Below are 6,666 nucleotides of genomic sequence, written 5' to 3' on the forward strand. Positions count from 1 at the left end.
CACTTGCTGCCACGCGACAGTGTCCACATGGGGACAAAGGGAGGTGACAGGTCCTTCCTGCCTCCCTGCAGAAGGAGGGAGCTCCCCAGGCCACACAGCAGACAGCAGAGATGTGGGCTCTCAGGGCATTCTTCCAGGGATGGCACCCCAAGGGCAGACCAGCTGTGCAGCTGCGGGAATCCAAGCTCTCTGCCACAGGTTTTAGGTTTGCTGGGGGATGGGGTCCTGGCAGGCTTTTGACAATGATCCTGGACTCCTCCAGTGAGGGGACAGGCCTTCCCAGACCGGGACAGGCCTCAGCAGCAGGGCCTGTCCTCCACACAGGTGGCCTCTGAGACGCAGACAGGAAGCAGGTTTCCACCAGGTGACTCCAGGGCCATAAGACCCCCTCCAGGCCCCTTCCGGCCGTGTCTGCACCCAGAAGCTGGGGCCCTGCCTGCTCCAGCCTCTCTCCGGACAGAGGAAAGTCCCTTCAGACCCTCTTCCTAGCCGGGGCGTGGTCAGAGGGCAGGCAGGAAGAGAGGCTGGGAACGCCTTCCCAGTTGGGCTCCCTGGACCCAGTCTGTACCAAGAGCCACTCAGGGCCACCCCCTCCTTTGCTGCCAGCCAGGATGTGAGGGCCTGGTGCGTGGACGCAGGTGCGCTGCGCTTTCTGCTCCCTCCTCGTGGCTGGACAGTGAGACTTGGACCAGGGGTCTAGGGCGTGGGTGACCTGGAGTCACATCACTGCTCACACCCTGCAGCCTGAATGGTTCAAGCCATTCGGTTTGGGTGGGGAAGTCCCTGCAGTGGAACAAGGCGGGAACCAGCGTTGGGGGCAGGCCTGTTTCCCTCCCACCCAGCCACGCCTACGCTGGAGGCCTTGGGCTCACTCTGCAGGGGTCCGTGTGCAGAGAAGAGCCAGACTCATGGAGAGACTCGAAAAAAATGAAAAAGTCATTACCTGCCTTTTAAACAAGAGACGCTGCCAGTTACATAGCCTTCCCAGACCAGGGTGAGCCCCAGGCCACTGCTCTGAGAGCAAACACTATCCACAGCCTGCCCCCTCTCCCGCCAAAGATACCCCCAAACCAGGGGCTCAAGAGCCCCCTGGGAATGTCCGCTTAGGACATGAGGTCCTGCAGCCCCCACCTCCATGACAGTTCAAATGAACTGGCCAGAGGAGCAGGCTACCAAGCATTTGATGTTGGCGTGAGGGTGCTGGCTGCCCTCAGGCTCTCAGACCTCCAGGGTCCCCGAGGCCACCCCCAGGGCCCAGCAACCTTGTGCTTCCCTCCTGGCCCAGCTCCTTGCCTTAAACAAGTCAAGTCGCCTGCATGCCCTGGCCGTCTCTTGTCCTCTGGCTACATGGGGGTCAGGGTGGAGAGGGGGACAGGCAGGGACAGGTGGGACAGCGAGGCAGAGAAGGGAAGGGCTCCACAGAGACAGGGAACTCAGAAGAGATGACAGGAGAAGGGCAGGCCATGCCCCGGGGAGGGGTCAGCCCCCGTGCAGGTGTCTCGGCAGGAGGACATGGTGCGGATCCAGGACTGGCAGGCGGAGATTGGCGCACACGCCCGGGTGGCTGGCTCAGCACAGCCCCCACAGAAGCTCACCACTGCCACCCGCACCCAGCGCTGGTCCCAGAGCGGGCAGACCAGGGGTCCTCCAGAGTCACCCTGGAAGACGCAGGAAGAACAGACAGGTCCGGGGTGCACTCGGGCCGAGGCTGACTTCGGGGAGCACAGGGACCGAGAGGGGCTGGGTGCGGGACAGGGGAGGGGGCACACAGGCAAGCTCTCTGGGGCTCCAGGCGGCCAGGCGGGAGCTCCATCCTTGATCTGTCCTGTTGACAGCCCTGCAGAGCAGCTCTATCTGCCTCTTTTTTGTTTTTTTGAGGCCTCTGAGGCTCAGAGAGGTTAAGCAACTTGCTAAAGGTCACACAGCTAGGTTACAGCATCGCTGAGACTCAGTCACTTTATTATTATTCCAAGCCTGGATGCTTCCCCTGATGCACGCCACCTCCCTTACAAGTCGTGTGGCCTCTTTGAGCCTGGATTCCGACCCTCTGAGTCTTTGTAGCACCCGACACCTCCCTACGGCAGCTGGAGCCCGAGTTCTCTGGCTATTTATTGTCAGGTTGACTTCAGATTCATTCTTATAACAAGCATCCATCGAGATCTGGCTCCACCAGACACCATTCCACCTCGGGGGTGAGACAAAGTCCTCCACCCCGTGGAGCAAAATGGTGATGTGTCTCCCCTGCCCTGAGTCCAGGACCCAGCCTGACTCTCAGGGTCACTTAGGGCAAAAGGGGACCTGGGAAGCCTGGCTAAGCACGAAACAGGCATGTCACAGACTCCCTGTGAACGGGCCTCTGCTTTCTCACCCCACTGTGCTTAGCAGGAAACAGGCCCGGAGGGGTCCAGTGGCTCCCTGGGCCCCGTGGAGGACTGGGGCAGGAGCACCAACAGGGGGCCTGACCTCGCAGAAGCCCTTCTGGCCCTGGAAGTGGCCAGCACACAGCATCTCCTTGGTGACGGGCTCTGGGCAGGAGAGCCTGTGGTAGCTCTGCGGGCTGACAGTGTGCGCGTCCACCTCCTGTAGCCTGCGGGCCCGGGCAGGGCCACTGCAGGAGACTGGGCGTCAGAGATGGAGGAGGAGCCCGCGGGGAGTGGGGCCGTGCCCCCTCGGGGGTAAGCCCCGCCCTGCATGGTGAAGCAGATGCCTGACCCAAGTGGGCAGCAAGGTGAGCTGGAGGTGGGACGAGGCGCTCGGGGACAGGGACGCGCAGAGAGGCTGCGAGTAACCCGTCACCCCTGCACGCAGCCTGCTCCACCTCGGGGCCACCCCTTCCGCCCCCGCCCCTCGCCCCTAACCCACCATCCTGCCTGACATCCCCCCAGCCGGTCACCCAGCAGAGGATGCCCAGTGGGAAGGAGGAGACCGCCAAGGCCAGGGGGATGGGCCTGATGGTTTGGGAAAAGGGCACTGCCGAGCCAGCTTCAGCAGGCATGTTCCCGTTGAAGGAGGGGTGTCGGATGACACAGATCACGGCCTCGGAGACAGGCTGGGGGGCTAGTGTGCAGGACAGATGCTCCCAGCTGGATGGTCAGGTCCTGCCGGCTCACAGAGTTGTGGGGGAAGCGGGGGACATGATAGGCTGTGAGGACAGAGAGTCTGGTGGCGTCGGCGCCATCGGAACTGGCTTCTGGGGGTGAGGGCCATGCGCTTGGGGGCTTCATTCAGACCCTCTCTGCTCAGCCCTGGCCCACGGGGCTGGCCACATCTGGGCGGGGACAAAGACTCCAGGGTCCACTCCAGTCATGGGGTTATCTTTGTACAGAGCCCTGCATGAGGCGGGGCCTTGCTGCCGGGGGGCAGAAAGGACTGGACCCCACTGTTCCCAGGCCAGGCGGAGATTGAGGCAAGCGGTGCGGCAGAGGCTGAGGCTGGTGGTGGGTGGCAGACAGGTTCTGTGCCAGGAGTCAGGCAGGCGGCCGGCCGGCTGGAGCTCAGGGGCTCCAGGTGCAGCTGGGGAGGCTGTTCTCTGTGGGGCAGGGGGTTGTGGATGGCCCTCTCCCAGTGTTTGAGGACAGCTGAGCTGAGCCCTCGAGCAGGTAGGACACTGACCTGAGACGGGTCAGGACGGGGTCCCCTGAGGAGAGAGCAGTGTGCAAAAACTCACACAGGCAGGAATTCTTTTTTTATACATACACTCAGTTTTGTTTATGTGGCTGCACTGGCTCCTAGTTGCAGCGTGTGGATCTAGTCCCCTGACCAGGGACAGAACCTGGGGCAACAGGGGCGGAGGCATCGCGCAGCCCCAGCAAGAGGGAAGTGGGACTCACCTGCAGATGCAGTGGGTGGTGGTCAGCACCCACCAGAGGCTGATGAGACTGCCCCCACAGACGTGGTGGTCCTGATCTCTCAGGCTGACCTGCCAGGGCCACTGCAGGGGGCCCCCGATGACGCAGGCCTCTGGGACGAAGCCGCCCGCTGGTCGAGAGGTGGGTGAGAATGGTCACGGTCACGATCACAGTCAGCCCAGCAGCCCCCAGGTGGCCCCTCTGCAATAACAGGGCCCAGGGTGGGGCCCGAGGTGGCTCCCCTCCTGACTGCAGCTCTAGACTCCTGCCTGTGACCAACCTGAGCCACAAGCAGCCGCTCCCTGGAACTTTCCAGGGTGAAGGGCCTGCTTGGTACCTCAGTTTGTGTCACTAAACTTTTCACCTAATTTTACTCAATTCAGACGCAAGTGGCCCAGTGGGTGCTGAGTGGCTCCCAGGCTGGAGACCGGGGAAGCCTCAGTCCCCCTGCTGGGAAGAGAGGAGGGTCTCCTGGGTGTTGTCCTGAGGTTTCGGAGGGAAGGCCTGGGGGTGAGGACGGCTCCACCCTGTTCTGCGTCTCTGTCTGCTCCTGAGCTGGCTGAGCGGCCTCGAGGAAGGACTTCATAAGTTATAAAAGCAGCAGAGCTGAGGCTTCTCACACAGACCCACCAGGCACAGGTGACAGCCTTCAAGCACTGGTGGGTGTGGGGGAGCAGGGCGAGGGAAGGACTTTGGGCAGGTCACGTACACACTATCTTTATTTTTTTATTTTTTTTAAAATAATTTTATTTATTTCTGGTTGCACTGGATCTTCATTGCTGTGCAAGGGCTTTCTCTAGTTGTGGTGCTCAGGCTTCTCACTGTTGTGGCTTCTCTTGCTGCAGAGATCAGGCTCTGAAGTGCGGGCTTAGTAGTTGTGGCACCCAGTCTTAGTTGCTCCGAGGCATGTGGAATCTTCCCGGACCAGGAATCGAACCTGTGTCCCCTGCGTTGGCAGGCAGGTTCTTTTCCACTGTGCCACCAGGGAAGTCCACACACTGCTATCTTTAAAGTGGATAACCAACAAAGACCTCCTGTACAGCGCAGGGAACTCCCCTCAATGTTACGCGCCAGCCTGACTGGAAGGGGGGCTTGGGGAAGGACGGATGCACGTGTATGTGTGACTGAGTCCCCTCAGTGTTCACCTGAAACTATCACAACTTTGTTAATTGGCTACACCCCAACACAACATGCTTTTTGGTGTTAAAAAAAATAAAATTGGAAAAAGAAAAAAAAAACTGGTGGGCTTGGAAGTGACCCCACACATATTTCCCGGGGGTGGAGCCGGGAAGAAAAGCTAGAGGATGTGAGGGCCCAGGATGGACTACAAAGTGAGCGGGATGCGTGTGGCCGGAGCTCTGCCTCCCTGCTGGAGAACACCCAACCCCGAGGAGATGCAGCCTGCCCCCAGGGCTGGGGCCTGGGCTCTAGGGCTGCAGGATGCCTGCCTGGGCTCTCACCTCTGTCTCCCAGGAAGGAAGGCACCAGGAACGCCAGATGGAGCCACCCCTGCGGGCGGAGGGAGAGAGACTGAGCGCCAGCACCTGGGAGGGCAGGCACAGCCCCGACCTCTCCCAGGGCCACCGCCCAGAGTACTGCCCAGGGCCGGGGCGCCTCTGCTCGCAACCCCCCCGCCGGAAAGACCATGGGTGCTGGAGACCCCAGCCCAGAGACTGCTTCATCCCAGGGACCCACTGTGGGGCCACAGCACCACAGTCCCAGGAGGTCTGGGCGGGCCGGGAAGGTGGGGGCCTGCACCCCTCGCCCTCCTGAGACCCCCTGCCGAAGGCTGGCAACAGCTCCAGCTCCTCCTGCCCTGGTGCCATCCGACACAGGTTTCGGGAAGCGGGGTCCAGCAGCCGGTGGTGGCCAGGACTGATCCTAGGCAAGCCCAGAAACACGCTTCGCTCCCTCCCTGCCAAGCCGGGCTGTAGACAAGAAACATGCCCCCCAACCCCCTGCCCACTGCCGCAAGGGCCCTGCGGCAGGCTGAAATTCAGGAGGATCCCAGGCGTGCAGTGTAGAAACGGGTGACCTTAAGGGTCTGCCTGGTCTAGGCGCCAAGCAAACCGGAGGAGGAGGGCACATTCCGGGAGCGCCCGGCCCAGAAGCCGCGTCCCTCCATCATCTCTGGGTGCCTTGGCCGTCGCTGCCCTGCCCGCACCTGCTGTTGTGACCCTTCAGCCAAGAGGACAGTGGGCAAGACAGCAAAAGGGAGGGGCCCGTCCCTGGGGCCGGCCACCTCCCACCCCTGCCAAGGGGGAGAGAGGAGGTGCAGGCTGAGGACCACGTCTGCCAGGGCCCGCGGCTCCTCTGGGGGACCGTGGGACCTGCTCTGAGCACCCCAGGAAAGCTTGCCAACCTCTGCCCCTTCCCTCTGCTTGGGTCTTGCTCCCACCGTGCCCCAACTCCCGTCCTGGGGTCCAAGCGTCACCTCCATTGAGATGGCTCCCTGATGCTTTGCTCACCTACAGGCAGCTGGGACTGGTTCCCACCCAGAGACGGACCCTGCGGGAGCCAGTCCCTCACCTGAGTGGTCCCCAGGGGAGCAAACATCTCCCCAGAGAAGAGACAGTCATGTCACACCCGGGTCACATTCACGTGGCAGCTGGCTAGAACAGAGCCTGCCTCACAGGAGAAGGGGGTGGGTGGATGGGTGTCCGGGGGTGGGTGTGACACCAAGTCAAAATCATTTGACTTGGATAAACTCCCTTTGGAACCACGCACAGTGTCATGTGATGAATTCTGGGACAGGCGAACCGAGCTGGGGGCTGTGGCTTCAAGGCAGAGCCGACGCTGAGATCCCTGCTGTTCTCTG

This window comes from Muntiacus reevesi, chromosome 2 (genome assembly GCF_963930625.1).
Source record: "Muntiacus reevesi chromosome 2, mMunRee1.1, whole genome shotgun sequence".
Taxonomy (NCBI): Eukaryota; Metazoa; Chordata; class Mammalia; order Artiodactyla; family Cervidae; genus Muntiacus; species Muntiacus reevesi.